Genomic DNA, 19,450 nt, shown 5'->3' on the forward strand with positions numbered 1-19,450 from the left:
AGCGTTCGGTACTTTCGGAGTATGAAATTATTTCACCCTGGCTTATGATTGATGATGGTACTACCATGTCCCCCCACAGCTCCCCCCACATCCAGCGTTTCCTTTCTCTTTGAAATTACTTTTGTGTTCCTCTTTCACTCTTTTTCACCAAAAAGAAAATAACCTGGTGATAAAGTATTCTACATCAAAGAGACAAATTATTTGTAAGTATTGTGGCAGTTGCTTAAACCTGAATGTAAATTTGAAGAAAGTACAAATGAATTTTTTTTATTTTGTTGTTTTTGTTCAAAAATCCAGTTAATATTCAAGCAGAGACTTCAGGATGAGCACATTTTCTGATTAGGTCACGCAGAAAAAAAAATTCAAAGGGAATTTTTTCTCTTTTGTCTTTTTCAGAAATCTCTTTGATACAAGCACTTTTTTAAAGGCTTTTATTAAATGTCAAAAACAAAAAGTTGTGATAATCCAGTATCCCAAGCATAAATATCTATTACTGAGAACCTAACATTAACCCTGCTCCTAAGCAGCTATTAAGAAACCAATAATTGTAATATCTGCCGCTTTTGAAACGAAAGAGCCCTAGTAATTAAAAACTTCAAACTAATCTAGCAAATTTATATTAATTTTATTCATCTGAAGTATGTTCACCATGATAATAAAAACTTGCATTTAAATTCTAGGTTTTCCTTTGATCATCTGTTAAGGATTTAGCACATCTTAAATCTGAACAATAAAACAGAATTTGTAACATTGAAGAATATATTTCAAGACACAACCCAGGCTGAATTGTTTTTGCTTACTACGTCAAAAGAAAATTTTCACTATAAAATTCTGTAAGAACAAAGCAATCTTCACCAGCGTTCACAATGCCAACCTTCTTTTATGAATAGTTACAAGAGCTCCTCCTTCCTTATTGGTTCAAATTCTAAGCCAATAGGAAAAGTACAACACATCTTTCAAAGGGCGAGACAGCATTAGGTTAATTTATGGAGTAAACGATTGTTTAGCATGCTCATTCTTTCAAGCTCACAGGTCTTGTAATTTCAAAGATGAAATTTCAGAATCTTTGAAATACTGAGTAAGTGAAGATTGGTGCTGCTCCTCAAATTCTCTTCTCTGTAATCTTCCTCTTGACTATATTACAATTCGTTATAATTGATTATGTGACAATATTATTTTTCTAAAATACCAGGTGACTATGAGGAATGGCAAAATGCCTCCTAGCTAACACTTTTATTAATAAGATGAGTAAGTACTGGCATTTTGGTTGAGAGACCAGCCTTTAAGGAAGTAATGAAATTTGTCTTTTGAAAAATGTCATTGATTTTTGTAAATAAAATTGCCACAGCTTCATAAATTAATATATTCCATTTGTCTACAGCCCCTTTGGGCATATTTAGTGACTAGATTCTAAGCATGCTTTTTTTATATTTGCATTTAGAAGCTAAGTAGGATTTCCTTCAAACAAAAAGTAATCTGTGTCGCCTTTTTGTCCTATGACTTTGATTTACAGCATTCTGCTTAATTATAGTTACTCATATTTATAATCTCCCTCACTGGATTATCAACTCCTGGAAAATAGGTTGTTTCCCACTCAAACTTGTATTCCTACTACCAAACCCAGAACCTTTTACAGATTAAGCATACTATGGATATGTGCCTAGTGAAAGAAGGTTGAGCATTACTCCATAATAGCATATGGCAAATCAAAGGAAAATATGTCTCGGGAGCTCTTCTTTAAATAATAGCTGATAAATTGTTTTCCTTCCCAGTTACACTTAGAATTGTTGTTGGAACATTACTAAAAAGAAAACCAACATATTCTGAGCTCCTGTGTTTTCTCATTACTCATAAGGGTTGGAGTTGTAGCTCCGTGATACAGTACTGCACTTACCTAGTATGTGTGAAGCCTCAGCAATACAAACTAAATAAATCTAATGGGAACTGGATAGTAGAAAATATTGCTGTTATCTAAATAAGTTTCAGTGGATTTGGTAAGACTTCTTTACCACACTCAGATACCACAAGTTCTTTGGCCTTGGGAAAATGGCTTCAGCCCTCCAACTTGGTTTCTTCATCTTTCAGGTGGCATTCGTACTATCTACTCTCTGATTAAAATAATGAGTATGTGTTAAAGTAGAGCCCTAATAAATTATAGTTATGGATGAGTGGGCTCAGTCATGAGAGAGAAGCAATTTTCTACAATTACTTATAAAAAGCAGGTATAAAAGCTCCTTTTAAAAAATTGGGGCTGGGGAAATGGCTCAGTGGGTAAAGCATTTGCCACACAAGTATAAGGGCTGGAGTTCAGATCCCTAGCTCACATGTAAATGCCAGGCATGCCAGCCTGCCTATAATCCCAGCAGTTGGAAGGTATAGAAGGGGGAAGATGGCTAGCCACTCTAGCCAAAACAGCAAGCTCTAGGTTCAAGTGAGAGAGATCCTTAATATGTAAGGTGAAGAGGATGGAGGAAATAACCTGATGTCAACTTCTGGCCTGCATACATACATGCAACCACACAAATGCAAATATACATTTATACACATACACCAAAAAAAAATCAGAAAAGATCATGATGAAGCACCAGGCATGGTGGTACGAGCCTTTAATCCCAGCACTCAGGAGGCAGAGACAGGCAGATCCCTGTGAGATTGAAGCCAGCCTGATCTACATTGAGGATAAATGGGCCCCAAGCCCGGTTAAGCAAATCTTGCCTCAGATCTAGCTAAATTGAGAAATCCCCAGCTCAGAAACTGAGTGAAACTCCAACCCCCAACCCAAAGACTGTTATCTGGGAAAACATTTACCAGACCTTATTGTTCTAAACCTCTAAACCAAACATCAGCACTCCATTGTTTCAAGCCCTCAAATCACTGAAAAACAAACCAACAAAAATAATCCCCTCGGCAGCTGGACACATGACTCAGTGGTTAAGAGTACTGACTGCTCTTGCTCTGTTGAGGTTGGTTTCATCTTTTACCTCACCCTGGTCAATCCCAATTTAACATTTTCTGAAATACATAGTGAATTCCAGGCCAGCTGAGGCTACAGGGAGTCTCAAAACAAAAATCAGTAAATAAGGGGTGGGGACTGGGAGATGACTCAGTGGTTAGGTGGATGTACTGCTCTTGCAGAGGATCCAAGTTCGGCTCCCACCACCCAGCTCAGGCAGTTCACAACTGCCTGTTACTCTCTGGGGAATCTGACTCCTCTGCAGACGGTTGTTAGCTGCCATGTGGGTGCTGGTATTCGAACCTGGGTCTTCTGCACAAGCAGCCAGTGCTCTTAACTATTGAGCCAGCCCCTCCAGTCCCCATTTTTTAAAAAAATAAGAATTGAATATCAATAAATGGAAGCTGGGGAGATGGCTGAGTGTTGCCGTGTAAGCATGAGGAATGGAGTTCAGATTGCCAGAACCTACATACAAGCTGGGCAGATAAAGCACCTGTAATTCCAGAACTCAGCAGGCAGAGATAGGGAACCTGGAACACCTGGCTAGTCAGACACATGTGAAAATGTATACACACATGCATACCACACACCCATACACCTGAAAGAAAAATAAGTATGAAAACAAATTTCCTAGAAGAGGGACTAGGACATTAAGCACACCTACCAGAGGTGTGCATTTTGGGTTATTTTGTTGCAATTTATTTTTATGTGTGTATATGTGTCTCTGTGTGTATATGCCACATGAGTGCAGATTCCCCAGAGGCTAGAAGTAGGCATCAGATGGATCCCAGGAGCTGGAGTTACGAGCAGCTGTGAGCCACCTGGGAACTGAATTTGAGTCCTCTAGAGAGCAGTATGCTCTCTTTAACCCTTAAGCCATCTCTGCAGATCCCTGCTTGTTTCCATTTTGAGACAGGATCTCAGAATGTAAATCCCAAGCATACCTGTAAATCATGCTCCTTTTGTATCTGCCTCCTGAGTGCTGGGATCACAGGCATGTACTACCATGCCCAGCCAGAGGAGATCACTTTTATGAACAAGAACTGTGGCATTCCAGTCTGAGTGAAAAATCAAATCTATGCCTCTTCTCAGAAACGTCACATTCTCCACTGTTTATGTTAGCTTTGCTCAAAGTTGTGAGAAAATATATAATAAGGGGTAATAAGGAAACTCAAATATGGGGTGATAAGGAATAGGTCTTCTCAAAATTAAGAGAAAATAAAGAGTAAATAATGTCATTTAAACTGGAGGACTCCTCATGATACTCTGTGCTTTCCTTCTAATCAATTCTCAGAGCTTTGATGATACCCATGTGTTAAGGAACTTTAAGAAAGAGTTTTGGTAGTAATTCCTCATTTGTAGTGTGATACACAGTTCTATATTTTTGTAAGGAACTTTATGACAATCCATACTTCAGACTGGAGACATATTGTCATAGTACCAGTTTTCTATCACTATAAATTTCACATCTTTTTTAAATCTTTTAATTAAATTTTTGTGTATTTCATACAGAACATCTTAATCATCTTTATGCCCACTTCCCCATTGGCCCCCACCCATAATCACACACACACACACACACACACACACACACTAGAATTCGTACATTCTTTTGTATTAAGGCCTATCATGTCAAGTTAGTGTACCCAGATGTCTCAGTGAAAGTTCATCTACTGAGGTCTAGTCAGCCTATCTGGAGTCCCTCCCTTTAAGAAGATAGCTCTTCCTCACCCAGCAGTAATCAGCTGCCAATAATTCTTCGACTAAGATTGGGACCTGCTGTCCATATCCACGGTTCTGTGCTGGGTTTTTGTCTGCTTGAGTTTGCATGGGTCTTATGCATGCTGACACCATTGCTGTAGGTTCATATGAGAAGGGTCCCATGAGCCTGTAAGACTCTGTTTGCATATGGTCATACACTTCCTCTCTGGCTCTTACAATCTTTCTGCCTCCTATTCCAAAACAGTCCCTGAGTCCTGGGTGGGTGAATTTTAATATAGGAGTCCTGTCCAAGGACCCACACTCTGTAGACTCTTATACTCTACATTTTGGTCATTTGTGACCTTCTGTGTTCCTGGCCCTCTGTTGCATGAGGTAACTTAATTGATGAGAATTGAAAGATGCATTAGTGTTCTCTTCATTCCTTATTCTATGTTCCCTGAGCCTTAGGTGTAGAGGTCGCATTGTAGATGTGCCACTTAGGCTTTGGGCAATTCACAGACAAAACCTGTGTGTGACCAATTGTAAAAGGAGGGGGGGGAGGAGAAGGAGAAAGAGGAAGAAGAGGAAGAAGAGGAGGAGGAGGAAGAAGAAGAGGAGGAGGAGGAAGAAGAAGGAGAAGAAGAAGAAGCTGCTTTTTTGGTGGATGGTGATTGGGATACCTGTCTGTAATTTTAAGGATTCTTATTTTGCATAGTAAGAAGTTTCTTTTGTCTCGGGCCTTGGGGTTTTCTCTAAGATCTATGACTTCTCCAGCTATGTGTATTTTGCTACATTTACAGTACCACACATGAATTTCCTCCATTTTTAAGTCCAGTTAGGTAGCTGTTGATTATCCCCAAGATAGAAGTGCCACTACTGCACCATTGTTGTTTGCTGTGCTGGTCATTGATGTGGTTTTTTAGGCCTTGAAGCTGGGGTTGGACCATCGGTTGATCTTCTCCCCTACCAGCTTGCATAGTACTCTCCAAAGTTATGAGAGCTAGTCTTCAGGGGAGGTGGCTTCTAGGTCAGTTCTAGCCCCATTTCTCCAAATCCTGTGTCCAAAGTATGTCCTGTCTTCAGCAATAGGGTCTTATCTTCAAGTTCTGGGAGGTGATCAAGGACTGTGGCAATAACCTGTGTAATTTTGGGAGTCTCTTGGACTACACTGGCCAACAATGCAAAGGAAGGTTTCTCTTGTCTGACACTGTTTCTTGTTATGGAGCCTTCCGCTATACACATGGATTTATGTAGAGATAGTGTATGTGTAATTTTTCAGGTTTTTGGACTAATATGATTTCCTCTGTTTTTTTTATACTAACTAAGCATTATTTATCTCTCCCTGTCTAACCCTCCCTCCATGCCCTCCCCATTTAAAGTATCCCCATTTACCCCATTTCTCCCTTGATAATTCCTGTCTGCTATGGTCCCACCTCTCTTGAGCTCCTTCTTCGCTTTTATCCTCACAATTTCTTGTATAGCCCTCCCTCTCCTCCTCCCATTCAACTACCCCATTTTATACATTTCTCCATGAGTAACACCTGTCTCCTACTGTTCTCTCTCAGGTTCTTTCCCTTTACCTCCCTGGTTACTTTCCATTTTCTTGGTTCCTGCAGTTACATTAGGATATATACTCATATATAAGGATTTGGTGCTAGGATCCACAAATGAGGGAGAACATCCATCTTTTTGTTTTTCTGAGTCTGTGTATACTTCACTTAGTATAACAGTTTCTAGTTCCACTTCATATCTTTTTTAATGTATTTTTTATTTTCCTTTTTAAAATTGTATTATTTTTATGTGCATGAGTGTATTGCCTGTATGTATGTAAATGAACCCATGCTGTGCAATGCTCAAAAAGGTCAGAAGAGGGTGTCAGATTTCCCTGGAACTGCAGTTGGACCGTTATTAGCCTGCCATGTGGGTGCTGGGAACTGAACTGATGGCTCTTAACCACTAAGCCATCTCTACAGCCAAATCTTCATATCTTGACTAGGATTGTAGCTCAGTGATACAGCACAGGACACATGTAATGCCTTGTCTTAAATTCCCACACAATCACCTCCACTGATAATAATTTAAAGCCTTTTCCAGTAAAGAAATTGTATCCTATAACATTATCTATGACTTTTTGCCCCTTAAGACAGGGTCTTGACATGTAACAGAAACTGAACTCAAAATCATGATCCTCCTGCCTTAGCCTCTATAGACCTGGGATTGCTGGTGAGCATGCAACACCATTCTGGGCTTACTTATTGCCTTTTCCCCCTCTGGTACTGAGGATTGAACCCATGATCTATTGACATCTGACATCTTTTTCTCCTTTGTATCACTCTTCCATTTGTAACAATTATAACCTTCCCAATACATCCTATGTCCATTGATGTTCAGCCTTTTACCCACCATTTCACTTTCACTTATCCATGTCTTTACAACCCAACTCAAATGCTCTTCTTCCAGTAAAATTTTCCCAGATGTCCCAGACACAATGAACTTCATCTTCCTCTATGTCCACAGCAATTTTGAATGTATCCCTCTGTTCATTGTAATGGTGGCTATTTGTTGGGAGAGCTTTAGATAGATGAAAGAAAGGAGAGAGAGAGAGAGAGAGAGAGAGAGGGAGAGAGAGAGAGAGAGAGGAGAGAGAGAGAGAGAGAGAGAGCTATCTTCACTAAAACTCTGAGTTCTTTTCCTCTAGACAAGGGGATGCATTCACAGTAACTAAAAAATATTTCTTCCACATTGAAATGTTATATGTCTCTTTTTAGGGTGTTTTCTAGCTCTTGTTTTCTCCTGTAGTTTTGCCCGCCTTTTCACCCTGTCGTTTTACTTATCATAACAAAAGGGGGTGTTGGGGGGGTTTAATTCCAGGGTTTTAAAAAATCCTCCATGGCCAGGGTTAACAGAAAAGATTAGGTATCTTTGTCCAGTTAGTCCCTTCCTACAGAAATTTTAGAATTGAGACAAAGGCTGTAAGTAAAATCAAAGTACAAAAGTTAAACAACCGCAGGGCATAGTGGTACCCTCTTGTAATCCCAGCACTCAGGAAGCTGAGGTGGGGAAATCCTAAATTCAAGGGCAGCTTGGACTATATAATGAGTTCCTGGCAGGCCTGAGCTACGTAGTGGAACCTTGCCTCCAAACACAAAACCTCACTGGTTGTGGTAGAACACAACTTTAATCGCAGGACTTGGAAAACAAGCAGATTTCTTTGAGTTCAAGGCCAGCCTGGTCTACATAATGGGTTCCAGACCAGACAGGGCTGCATACATAGTGAGATCTTGTTTCAAGAAAAAAAAAAAAAAAAAAAAAAAAAATATAACGCTGATTTCTCTAAAATATGATCAAAACCAACAAGGAAAGATCAGTAACTGATTAGAAAAACAATTGACTGAGCAAGTAAAAGTGTTTGTCAGGAACCTGATAACCTGAGTTCAATCCTCAGAAGAAGAGAACTCCACAAAGTTGACCTCTGTGCATGTGCTCACATATACAATAATAAAATATTTTTATTTTATGTATATGAGTATATTGCTGCATGTGTGTAAATGCACCCATGTCGTGCAATGCCTATGGAGGTCAGAAGAAGGCGTCAGATCCCATGGAATTAGAGTTCCAGATGGCTGTTAGCCTCCATGTGGGTGCTGGGAATTGAACCCAGGTCCTCTGCAAGACAGCTAGTGCTCTTAACTGCTGAGCCATCTCTCCAGCTCCTTTTTTTTTTTTTTTTTTGGTCTTTTTAAGACAGGGTCTCTGTGTAGCCCCTGCTGGCCTGGAACTCACTATGTAGACCAGGCTGGCCTCAAACTCACAGAGATCTGCCTGCTTCTGCCACCCAAGTGCTGGGACTAAAGGCGTGAGCCACCATGCCCAGCACAATAATAAAGTTTTTTTATTTATTATTTTTATTTCATGTGTATGAGTATATTGCCTGCATGTATGTGAGTTCACTCATGTCATGCAATGCCATGGAGGTCAGAAGAGGGCTTTGGATTCCCCTGGAACTGGAGTTAAGGACAGTTCATAGCCACCATGTGGGTGCTGGGAATTGAACCCGGGTCCTCTACAAGAGCAGTTAGTGCTCTTAACCATTGAGCCATCTCTCCAGCCCCAAAATAATAAAAATTTTTAAAGTGTTTACACTCTTGGATTGGGGATTTAGCTCAATGGTAGAGCGCTTGCCTAGCAAGTTCAAGGCCCTGGGTTGGGTCCTCAGCTCAAAAAAAAAAAAAAAAAAAGGGAGTTTTAAGCATATTTTTAAATTATGCAGGTGCCCAGTTTTATTTTTTTATTATAGTATTATTTATTAACAGCAAAAGATTTGGGGAAATATAAGTGTTCATCAGCAGAGAATGGTTAAATGCAGGATGTGATACCAAAACAACAAAACCCCATAATGTAAAATTATTGCATTCTCTAAGTGCTGATACTGCATGATCTCCAGGATGTATCTCTCAGGGACATAGGTATAAGGTGGGCTGCTGCTTGTGTAAAAGGATATAGATGAAAGATAGATGATTGATAGAGAGCAGATAGAAGATAGGTAGATATAGACAGGCAATAGATGATAGATAGATGACAGATAGATAGATGATAGATAGATAGATAGATAGATAGATAGATAGATAGATAGATAGATAGATAGATAGATATAAGATAGATGATAGATAGATAGAAATTGTATCACCTGTACATAAAATATCTTTGGAAAGAGATGGAACAAATGACTCCATTGACTGTCTAAGAAAGTATACTTGGCTAGGTGTGGTGTCACACGCCTTTAGCCCCAGCACTCAGGAGGCAGAGGCATATGGATCTCTGTGAGATTGAGGCCAGCCTAGTCTACATAGTGAGTGCCAGGCCAGCTGGGGCTACAGGGAGACCCTGTCTCAAAAGACAGAAGGAAGGATGGAGGGAGGGAGGGAGGGAGGGAGGGAGGGAAGGAAGGAAGGAAGGAAGGAAGGAAGGAAGGAAGGAAGGAAGGAAGGGACTTCTTGTGGGAGAGCTGGCTTAGAGGCTAAGAGCACTGGCAACTCTCTTGCAGAGGACCCAGGTTCAATTCCCAGCACTCACATGGCAGTTGGCAACCATCTGTAACTCCAGTTCCAGGGGATCGGACACCCTCTTCTGACCTCCGTTGGCACTGCAGAACATGGGTGCACCTACCTACATGCAGTCATTACACTCATACACATAAAATAAAAATAATAAATAAAATAAAATAAAAAATAAAGTACACTGGTCGTGCATTAAAATGATACATGCCTTTAATCCCAGTACTTGGGAAGCAGAGACAGATCTCTGAGTTTAAGGCTAGTATATTCTACATAGCAAGTTCCAGTCCAGCCAGATCCACATAGAGACCCTGTTTCAAAAAGAGAGAGGGAAAAAAACCAAAAACAACAAAATAACAAAATTGTTTTCAAAAAGAGGGAGAGAGAAAAGGAGGGAGGAAAGGTGAGAGGGAGGGAGGGAGAGAGGGTAGGGTACTGGGTCTCTAGAGGAGAGGGTGGAGACTTTCCACTGTGCAGTCATCCATAAGAATCCACAGGGGATTGGTTCCAGGAACCATACCACCACATACGCATACAAAAATCTATATTCAAGTCCCTTATTCAGAATGATATAGCATTTGCATATTATCTAGGCACATTCTTCCATGTACTTCAAATAATCTCTAAACCATAATACGCAATGAAGTGAAATGTTATATAATAGCTGTTATACCTATTGCTTAAGGAATAACAACAAGAAAAAAAATTTATGTTCAGTACAGATGCAATTTTTTTCCTCTTTTTATTTTTCTGAGATAGTGTCTCACTATCTAGCTCATTCTATCCTCAGATTTGTGGTACTCCTGCCTCAGACTCCCAATGCTGGAATTACATGTAGTCCCACACTCTGGGTTGTTTTTTTCTTTTTAAATAAATATGGTGGTTTGTTGATGCTGCAGTTGGGCATTGTTGTTTGTTTTTGTTTTTGTTTAGTGGTACCAGGGATTAAATCTCCGGCCACATGCATAGTAGGCAAATGCTCTACTACTAAGTTATAGCCTCAGCCTTCTGTTTACTTTTATTTTGAGACAGGGTCTTGATAAGTTGCCCATACAAACCTTAAACTTGCAATCCTCCTGCTTCAACCTCTTAAGTAGCTGAGGTTATAGGCCTGTGCCATCCAGACCAGGTTTTCTAAATATTTTTATTTTCAATTGGTATAGTCAATTCTGCTAATTTTGAAACAAAAATTTTGAAACAAAAGAATCTACTTGCCATATAAAAATAAGTAAGAAGGGCTGGAGAGATAGCTCAGCAATTAAGAACACTGTTTTTGCAGAAGACCCAGGTTCAAATCCCAGCACCCACATGGCAGCTAACAACTGTCTGAAACTCCAGTTCCAGGGGATCCAATGGCCTCTTCCTTCCTTCACAGGCACTGCACGACATGGGTGCACTTACATACATGCAGGCAATACATGTCTACACATAAAATGAAAATAATAAATGAAATATAAAAATAATTTTAAAAATAAGAATAGGGGCTAGAAAGATGGCCCAATGGATACTGGGCACTGGATATGCTTGCGGAGGACCTGGGTTCAATTCTCAGCACTCACATGACAGCTAACAACCACCTGTAACTCCAGTTCCAGGGGATTTAATGCCCTCTTCTGACCTCTGTGGGCATTGCACGACATGGATGCACTTGCATACATACAGGCAATACACTCATACACATTAAAAAAAAAAAACTTGTAGGCTGGGAATGTAACTCAGTTGGTAGTTTGTTTAGTATATACAAAGCCCTGAACTTCATCCTCAGCACCACATAAACCAAGTTTGGTGGTGCATGTCTTCAATCCCAGCATTCAGTAGATGAAGACAGAAGGATCAGAAGTACTACATAATGAGTTAGAAGCCAGCCAGAGATACATGAGACTGTCTCAAAAACAAATAATCTCCATAGTGAATCCAGGACAGCTGGGGCTACAGGGAGACCCTGTCTCAAAAAGACCAAAATAAATAAAATAAATAAATAAATAAATAAATAGCAATTTAATAAATATCGTAAGAAAATGTTATTTTGAGTTGCTATTTCAATGAATCATTACAACAATAATAACTATAACAAGTCTGGTCTACATAGCGAGCTGCAAGCCAGCTGAGGCTACAGGGAGACCCTGTCTCAAAATACCAAAAAAAAAAAAAAAAAAGACCTGGATTCAATTCCCAGGGTGGAAGGAAAGAACAAAATCCTGCAAATTTTCTTCTGACCACACACTCAACATGACAGATGCTCCCACACACAAATACACAACAAATAAATAAGTAAATAAATAAAGTTAAAAAAAATGTGATGGGCCTGATGAGATGGTTCAGGGAATAAAGGCACTTGCCACCAAACCTAATGACCTGAGTTTGATCCCTGGGAACCACATGGTAGAAGGAAAGAACCTATCCCCACAAGTTGTCCTCTGACCACACATACATACACATACATGCTGTGGCATGCACATGATGACCATACACATATACATACACAAATAAATACTTAATTTTTTTTTGGTCTTTTTTTCTGAGACAGGGTCTCCCTGAAGCCCCAGCTGGCCTGGAACTTTCTATGTAGACCAGGCCAGCCTTGACTTACAGAGATCCACCTGCCAAGTGCTGGGATTAAAGCCGTGTTCCACCACACCCGGCTAAGACATATTAGCTAAGTTTAGTGACACATGGTTTTGTTGTTGTTGTTGTTGTTGTTGTTGTTGTTTGGTCTTTTTGAAACAGGGTCTCCCTGTAGCCCCAGCTGGCCTGGAACTCACTATGTAGACCAGTGTAGCCTTGAACTCACAGAGATCTGCCTGTATCTACCTCCTGAGTGCTGGGATTAAAGGCATGCACTTTGGCATACACTTTAAAGAATAATCTCATTAAACTTTTTAATTTATTATTATTACTCTCTCTGTGTGTGTGTGTGTGTGTGTGTGTGTGTGTGTGTGCATGCATGCACAGCAAGCGTGTCGAGGTCAGAGGACAACTTGTAGAAATCATTTCTCTTCTACCTTGTTGGTTCCAGGGATCAAACTCAGGTCCTCAAGCTTGTTCAGCAAGCACTTCTACCTGCTCAGTCATCTCACCTGCCCTTATTCACCCACAAACACATAATTCAAAATAAATCTTACTTTAGAAGTGTCTTGGGGCTGAAGAGATGGCTCGGCACTTAAGAGTATTGGCTGCTCTTGCAGAAGACCTAGTTTCAAATCCCAGCACTTACATGGCAGCTAACAACTATCTAGGGGTAATTCCACTTCCAGGGAATCTGAGACCCTCTTCTGTCCCCCATGGGCATTGCATGACATGGATGCACTTACAAATATACAGCCAAGCTGGGCGTGGTGGCACATGCCTTTAATCCCAACACTCAGGATATATAAATATATATATATATATATATATATCAGATTCACATTTAAAAATTTTTTCTTTCTCTTCAAACTTTTCTCATTATAAGTTAATAAATTAACATTCTGGCTTACATGTCACTCCCACAAGAGACAAAGTCATGAAAACCCATGGATTCATGCAATACATTCCTTTAACTGAATTTTACCATGTTACTGAGCCAGAGAAGTTTATGTTTGAAATCAGAACCATGACAGTTTAATCCAAGTCAGTTCCTTCAACCCTGTAAGACTCTATCTAGGTGGCTGATAAGCTTTTATTAGCCAGAGTTCAATTTTCCCATTTTCTAGCCACAACCTGCCTCACTGTCCTTAACTTTCCTCACCCTGCTCCTCATCTGTCTGTCCCACACTACACTAGTCAAGGAGGAGGAGAGAGAAACATGCCAGCAAATTTTTTCCACAGCTGTTATTTTCCTATAGTTCTATCCAATGTCAGGGAATTAAAAATACATAACTTTTCTTCATGGCTCATAATTAGGGAAGGATTAGTCATTAGCAGTTTTATGTAAAACAAGTCATGTCCTTTATTCTTGACCAAAGAAGGAGCTGGTAAATTCTCACAGATCAGCTTCTCAGTTTGTCCTCTCTGACAAATTATCTGTTGGAAATTTTTCATTTGGTGTTAACCACCTCTACAGCCTGATTAGACTTCGTCTTCACTAAAGATAAGAAAAACTTAATGCTGGATATGGTGGTACACATTTGCAATGCCAGCACTTGGGCTGAGGCAGAATGCAAGTTACCGACCAGCCTAGGCTTCATACAGAGGTTTTTGTCAGCAAAAAATGACTGGCGTGTGGGCGGGCGGGAGGGAAACCCCCCCACTTGGGAGGCTAAGACAGGAGGATAACTTCAGGTTTAAGGTCAGCCTGGGCAGCATAGTGAGTTCTAGGACAGCCTGGGCTATAGTGCAAGAACTTGTCTCTAAAAACAACAGCAAGAAAAAGATTTGTGTCCATGCAGAGTTTATTATGGTGCATGTCAATAGTTTTATTGTTTCATCAGGTCACCAAACAAATAAGAAGAACATTAGAGGTGCCAGTCAGTCACTTATGTGATGACTAAATTAGAGGCTGATGAACATTATCTAGCTATGTGATCATAAGAAAAAGGAAGCCAATTTTGGTGAATACATATTAATCTCTACCCGGACAACTGCGATAATTACCTCTATTTTCAAAGGAAATTGAAGCACAGAGTAAGTGATTTACCTAAGACCACACAGCTGGAAATCATGTTAGACTCAAACTGTAGTAATGATTCAAATGCAGGCATATTTAACAAACACCTCTTGAATTTCGACTCAAGAGACCCTGTGAGTTGGCATTGAGGGTGCAGCCATAGTCTGACCTTGAACTCTATCAGCTCCCTGCTAACCGTGACCACAAGCTTTCTGCCAACCCTCTTGAGGAAGGGACATCATTCCTCCAAGGGCTCCTCTTTCCTCTGTGTTCTAGATACCACTCCTCTATTCCTCTCCCTTTTCCTTTTTTTCTTTGAGACAAGGCCTCACGTTGCCCAGGAGGGCCTCAAAGTATACAGTTGAGGATGACCTTGAACTCCTGATCCTCCTGCCTCCCCCCACCCTGAGTGCTTATTATAGGCCAGGACCACCACTGCAGTACTGGGGATCAAACCTAGGACTTTATGCATGCTAGGCAAGCATTCTACCAACCAAGCCACATCCTTAACTCTCACTTTTATTTTGAGATCATTTTACACTGACAGAAAAGTTACAAAAATATTTCAGAGTTCACATATACCCTTCATCCAGCTTCCCCTATTTTTAACTTGTAAAACCATAGTATACTCCCCGGAACCATCAGGTTAATGTTACTGTAAGACTATCAAATAAACTAGTGTGTTAGACATTTCAGTACTGTGGCAAAAATCCAAGAGAAACAGTTGAAAGAAGTAAAGATTTATTTTGGCTCGCTCTTTTGCAAGTTTCAGTGTAAGGTCCACTGGCTCCATTACTTTGGGCCTGAGGTAAGACAGAACACCATGTTAGTGGGACAGTGTTGAGAAGGCTGCTAACCTCTTCACTTCCAGGAAGTTGAGAAGGGGCAGAGAGAGAGGTCTGGGACAAGAAATAGCCCCCACGGACATGCCCCAGGTGACCTACTTCCTCCAGCAAGGCCTACCTCCTAAAGTTTTCCCCAACTCCTAAAATAGTGCCACCAGCTGGTGACGGCATCTTCCACACGTGATCTTGTATGAGACATTTCATATTTAGGCCATAACAAGATTGAACCACTTTTTCTCCTAATGTTCTTTTTCTGTTCTGTGATTTAATCGAGAATCCCATGATGCACTTAGTGATTGTGTTTCCTTAGTATACTCCCATCTATGACTGTTCCTTTGGACTTTCATGACCTTGGTAGGTTTTTCTGTTTGTTTGTTTGTTTGTTTTTGTTTTGTTTTGTTTTGGTTTGGTTTGGTTTTTTTGAGATGGTCTTTCTGTAGCCCCAGCTGGCCTGGAACTTGCTTTGTAGCCCAGGATGGCCTTGAACTCACAGAGATCCACCTGCTTCTGCCTCCTGAGTGCTGGGATTAAAGGGTGCAAAACTACACCCAGTGGACCTTGGTACTTTTGATCAGTATTAGTACAGCCTCCAATTTACAGTAGGTCAACTTATAATTTTTCCACTTAAAAACTTTTTTATGTGTATGAGTGGTTTGCCTGCATGTGTTTAAGTGAGCTCGTGCATGCAATGCCTGCGGAGGCCAGAAAAGGGCATCAAATCCTCTGGAACTGGAGTTATGGATGGTTGTTAGCTATCATGTGGGAATTAAACCCAGGTCCTCTGCAAAAGCAGTAAGTGGTTTTAACTGCTGAGCCATCTCTGCAGCCCCACAATTTTTCAACTTTAAGAAGATGTAAAAGCAGCAAACATTCAGAGGAACTTTTTTCTTGGAGTTTTGAATTTGGGGCTAGATACAGCAAGTGTATTCTCAGGGCTGGTGAGATGGCTCAGCAAGTAAAGGTGCTTGCCAGCAAGCCTTACAGCCTGAGTTCAATCCCTGATACCCACATGATAAAAGTAGAAAACCAACTGCCACAGGGTGTGCTCTGACTGCCACACATATGCCATAGCATGCATGTGTCTACAAGCATACACCATAAGCACACACAAAGAGAAATGTAAATGCATTTTCTACTTATTGTATTTTCAACTTACAATAGTATGCTAGGGTTCTCCAGGGAAACAAGTCGATAGTGTATGTGCGTGCACGTGTGTGTGTGTGTATTTATTGAGAGATTGGCTCACACACAGAAGTTGAATATTTTCTCCAATGGCCACCTGCAAGCTGGAAGGTCAGAGAAATTGATACTGTGATTCAGTCCATGAAACAAGAGACTGCAAAACCAGTAAGGCTGGTCATGCAGCTGTGGTCTGAAACCAAGGGCCCAAGGACCCCCACAGAAGTACTGGTGCAAGTCCCAACTTAAAGGCTGCCAGATCTGATGTCTGATGTCTAAGAGCAATGGCAGAAGGCACAACCCACTTCAGAAAGAAGAATCAGAGACAGTGTCCCTCTTGCCCTTTCCTCTTCTCTCTGGGTTTAGCAGACTGGCTCATGCTCAGCCATGCTAAGGGTCTACTCTCTCAGTGGGCTGACTCACGCACCAATGTTCTCTGGAAATGTCCTCACAAGCATACTGATAAGTAATGCTTTACCAGCTCTCTAGGCATCTTGCAATCTAGTCAGGTTGACACCCAAAATTAACTGTAACAGATGGCTTTAATCCAAATATAACGCCTTATAAGTTGAGGATTTTCTACAGCCATTTTGTAGACTGTCTCCCAATTTAGCTTCTCTTGTATTTTTTGCATCGTTTGATTGGGGTAATAAATTTTTGGCAAAAATACCACTTAAGTGGCATTGTTTTCTCAGTGCACACTAGAGGGCACCTGATGCCAATACCTTATTCCTGGTGGCATTAATTTTTTCTTTGGGATAGGGTCTCCTTGTAGCCCCAGCTGGCCTAGAACTCACTATGTAGAACCCACTATGTATGTGTGCCACCACACCCAGTTTCTTGGATAAAATATGTGGTGGTTTAAATAAGAATGTCCCCCATAGGCTCCAAGTATTTGGACGTTTTGCCCCAGTTGGTGGCACTGTTTTAGGAGGTCTTAGAAGGTGTGGCCATGCTGGAAGAAGCATGCCACTGGGGGCTGGCTTAGAGAGTTCTTAAGCCTTGCCAGATCTCTAGTCGTGCTCTTGCACTCTGCTTTCTGCTCCCGCTCCAGCCACCTCCTGCCACCATGTCTCCCCACCATGATGGACTGTGATTCCCCTGGAACCAAAAGCTCAACTAAACTCTTCCTTGTATTAGTAGTTTTGGTCAGTGTTTCTATCACAGCAACAGAAAAGTTTCTAATACAAGATATTTTGTTTATTTTATTAACAAATATTAATTGTACAAAATAGTGTGTTTCATTATGACAGTATCATACATGTGAGATACTTTAATACTGTGCAAACATAGTGTCTCTTCAAAGTTGCTGCCCCTGTTGTCACCATGTACCACCAGCTCTTGCCTATTACCATTCTGCTTAGATAATGGAGATTGTTGCCAATCTATACTTCCCTCATTCATTTTGCATCTATTAACCAGAATTTTCAGTGACAAATCATTCTTTCTTCACTCCCATTTATTCACTTAATTATATTGATGGCAGTATGAATTCATAGGTATTGATTATCATGCTTATTTTGTTTCTCAAATTGTTCCAGGTTTGGCAATTGGAACTTCCTTGAAGTTCATTAGTTCATGAGTCCTTTTGATGTGTCCACTTACTTTTTTAAGCACTTCTTTATTTTCTTGTACCCTAAGATGTTCTAGGTGCATCATATGCCAGTACTAGAATCTAGCATTTCTTCAAAGCACTCCTGGTCTCTTTTAGTAAAGAATAATATTGAGGTCCAGGCGTGGTGATGCATGCCTTTAATCCCAGCACTAGGGAGGCAGAGGCAGGCAGATCTCTGTGAGATCAAGGCCAGCCGGGTCTACTTAGTGAATTTCAAGCCATCTGGGACTCAGGGAAACACTGTCTCAAAAACCAAACAAACAAAAACTAAAAAGAATAATGCTGAGGAACCAAGTTCTGGGCAGTAGGTTGTTCATGGCTACTGGGCATCACTATTCCCAGGCCTTAACACCAGTACTTCTGAAATGGTTCCACAAAACAGAAAGAAAAGTAGCACTATCGAGCCAGTTTTACCCTTGCTTAGTATTACTAAAACCAGATAAGGTCACACACACACACACACACACACACACACACACACACATCAACCCCAGGATGAACAGACACAAAATTTCTCAACAAAATACTCACAAACCAAATTCAAAAATGCATTAAGAAGATCAATAGTACCATCAAAGTGGTTTCATCATAAGAATGCAAAATTGGTTCAATATAGGCAAATAAATCAATGTAAATCAACATATGCACAGACAGAAAAGTCATTTGACAGCTGGGTGTATACATACATGCCTGTAAGTCTAGCATATGGGAGGTAGAAGCAAAAGAGTCAGTAGGTTAAGGTCATTCTTAGCTGTAAAGCAAGTTCAAGGTCAGTCTAGGCTGTGTGAGACCCAGCCTCAAAAAAAGAAAGTGTGAGAGAGAGAGAGAGAGAGAGAGAGAGAGAGAGAAAGAGAAAAAGCATCTTGACAAAGTTCAACTTCTCATCATAATAAAAGTCCTGAAGTGATTAGGAATAGAGAGAATGTATCTCAACATAATAAAGGTGTTATACAAAATACCTATAACTAACATTATACTAAATGAAAAAAAAATTGAGAGCATTCCTTTAAATTCTGGAATGAGACAAAGTATTGGCCCTCTCCACTCTGATCAATATAGTGGGCAAAGTCTTAGCTAGAGTAATAAGACAAGAGGAGAAATTAAACAGGATACAAATAGGAAAAGGAAAAGAAAAAAAATATTCCTATTTAAAGATGGCATGATCCTTTATTTAAAAGACCCTAAAGACTCTACCAGAAAACCATTAGATCAGATGCTTTCAGCAAAGTAGCAGGATACAAAATTAACCTTAGCCAGGCATGGTGGCACCTTCAATCCCAGCACTCAGAGGCAGGCAGATCTCTGTAAGTTCAAAGCCAGCCTGGTCTACATAGTGAGTTCCAGGACAGCTGGGGCTACAGGGAGACCATATCTCAAAAAGACCAAACAAATAAACAAAATAATTAACATATAAAAATTAGTAGCTTTTTTAAAATGCCAGTAATGAGCTTGCTAAGAAATAAATTGTAAGAAAATTCAATTCACAATAACTTTTAAAAAGCCCTAGGAAAAAACTTA

This window comes from Nannospalax galili, unplaced genomic scaffold (genome assembly GCF_000622305.1).
Source record: "Nannospalax galili isolate Female #2095 unplaced genomic scaffold, S.galili_v1.0 scaffold772, whole genome shotgun sequence".
Taxonomy (NCBI): Eukaryota; Metazoa; Chordata; class Mammalia; order Rodentia; family Spalacidae; genus Nannospalax; species Nannospalax galili.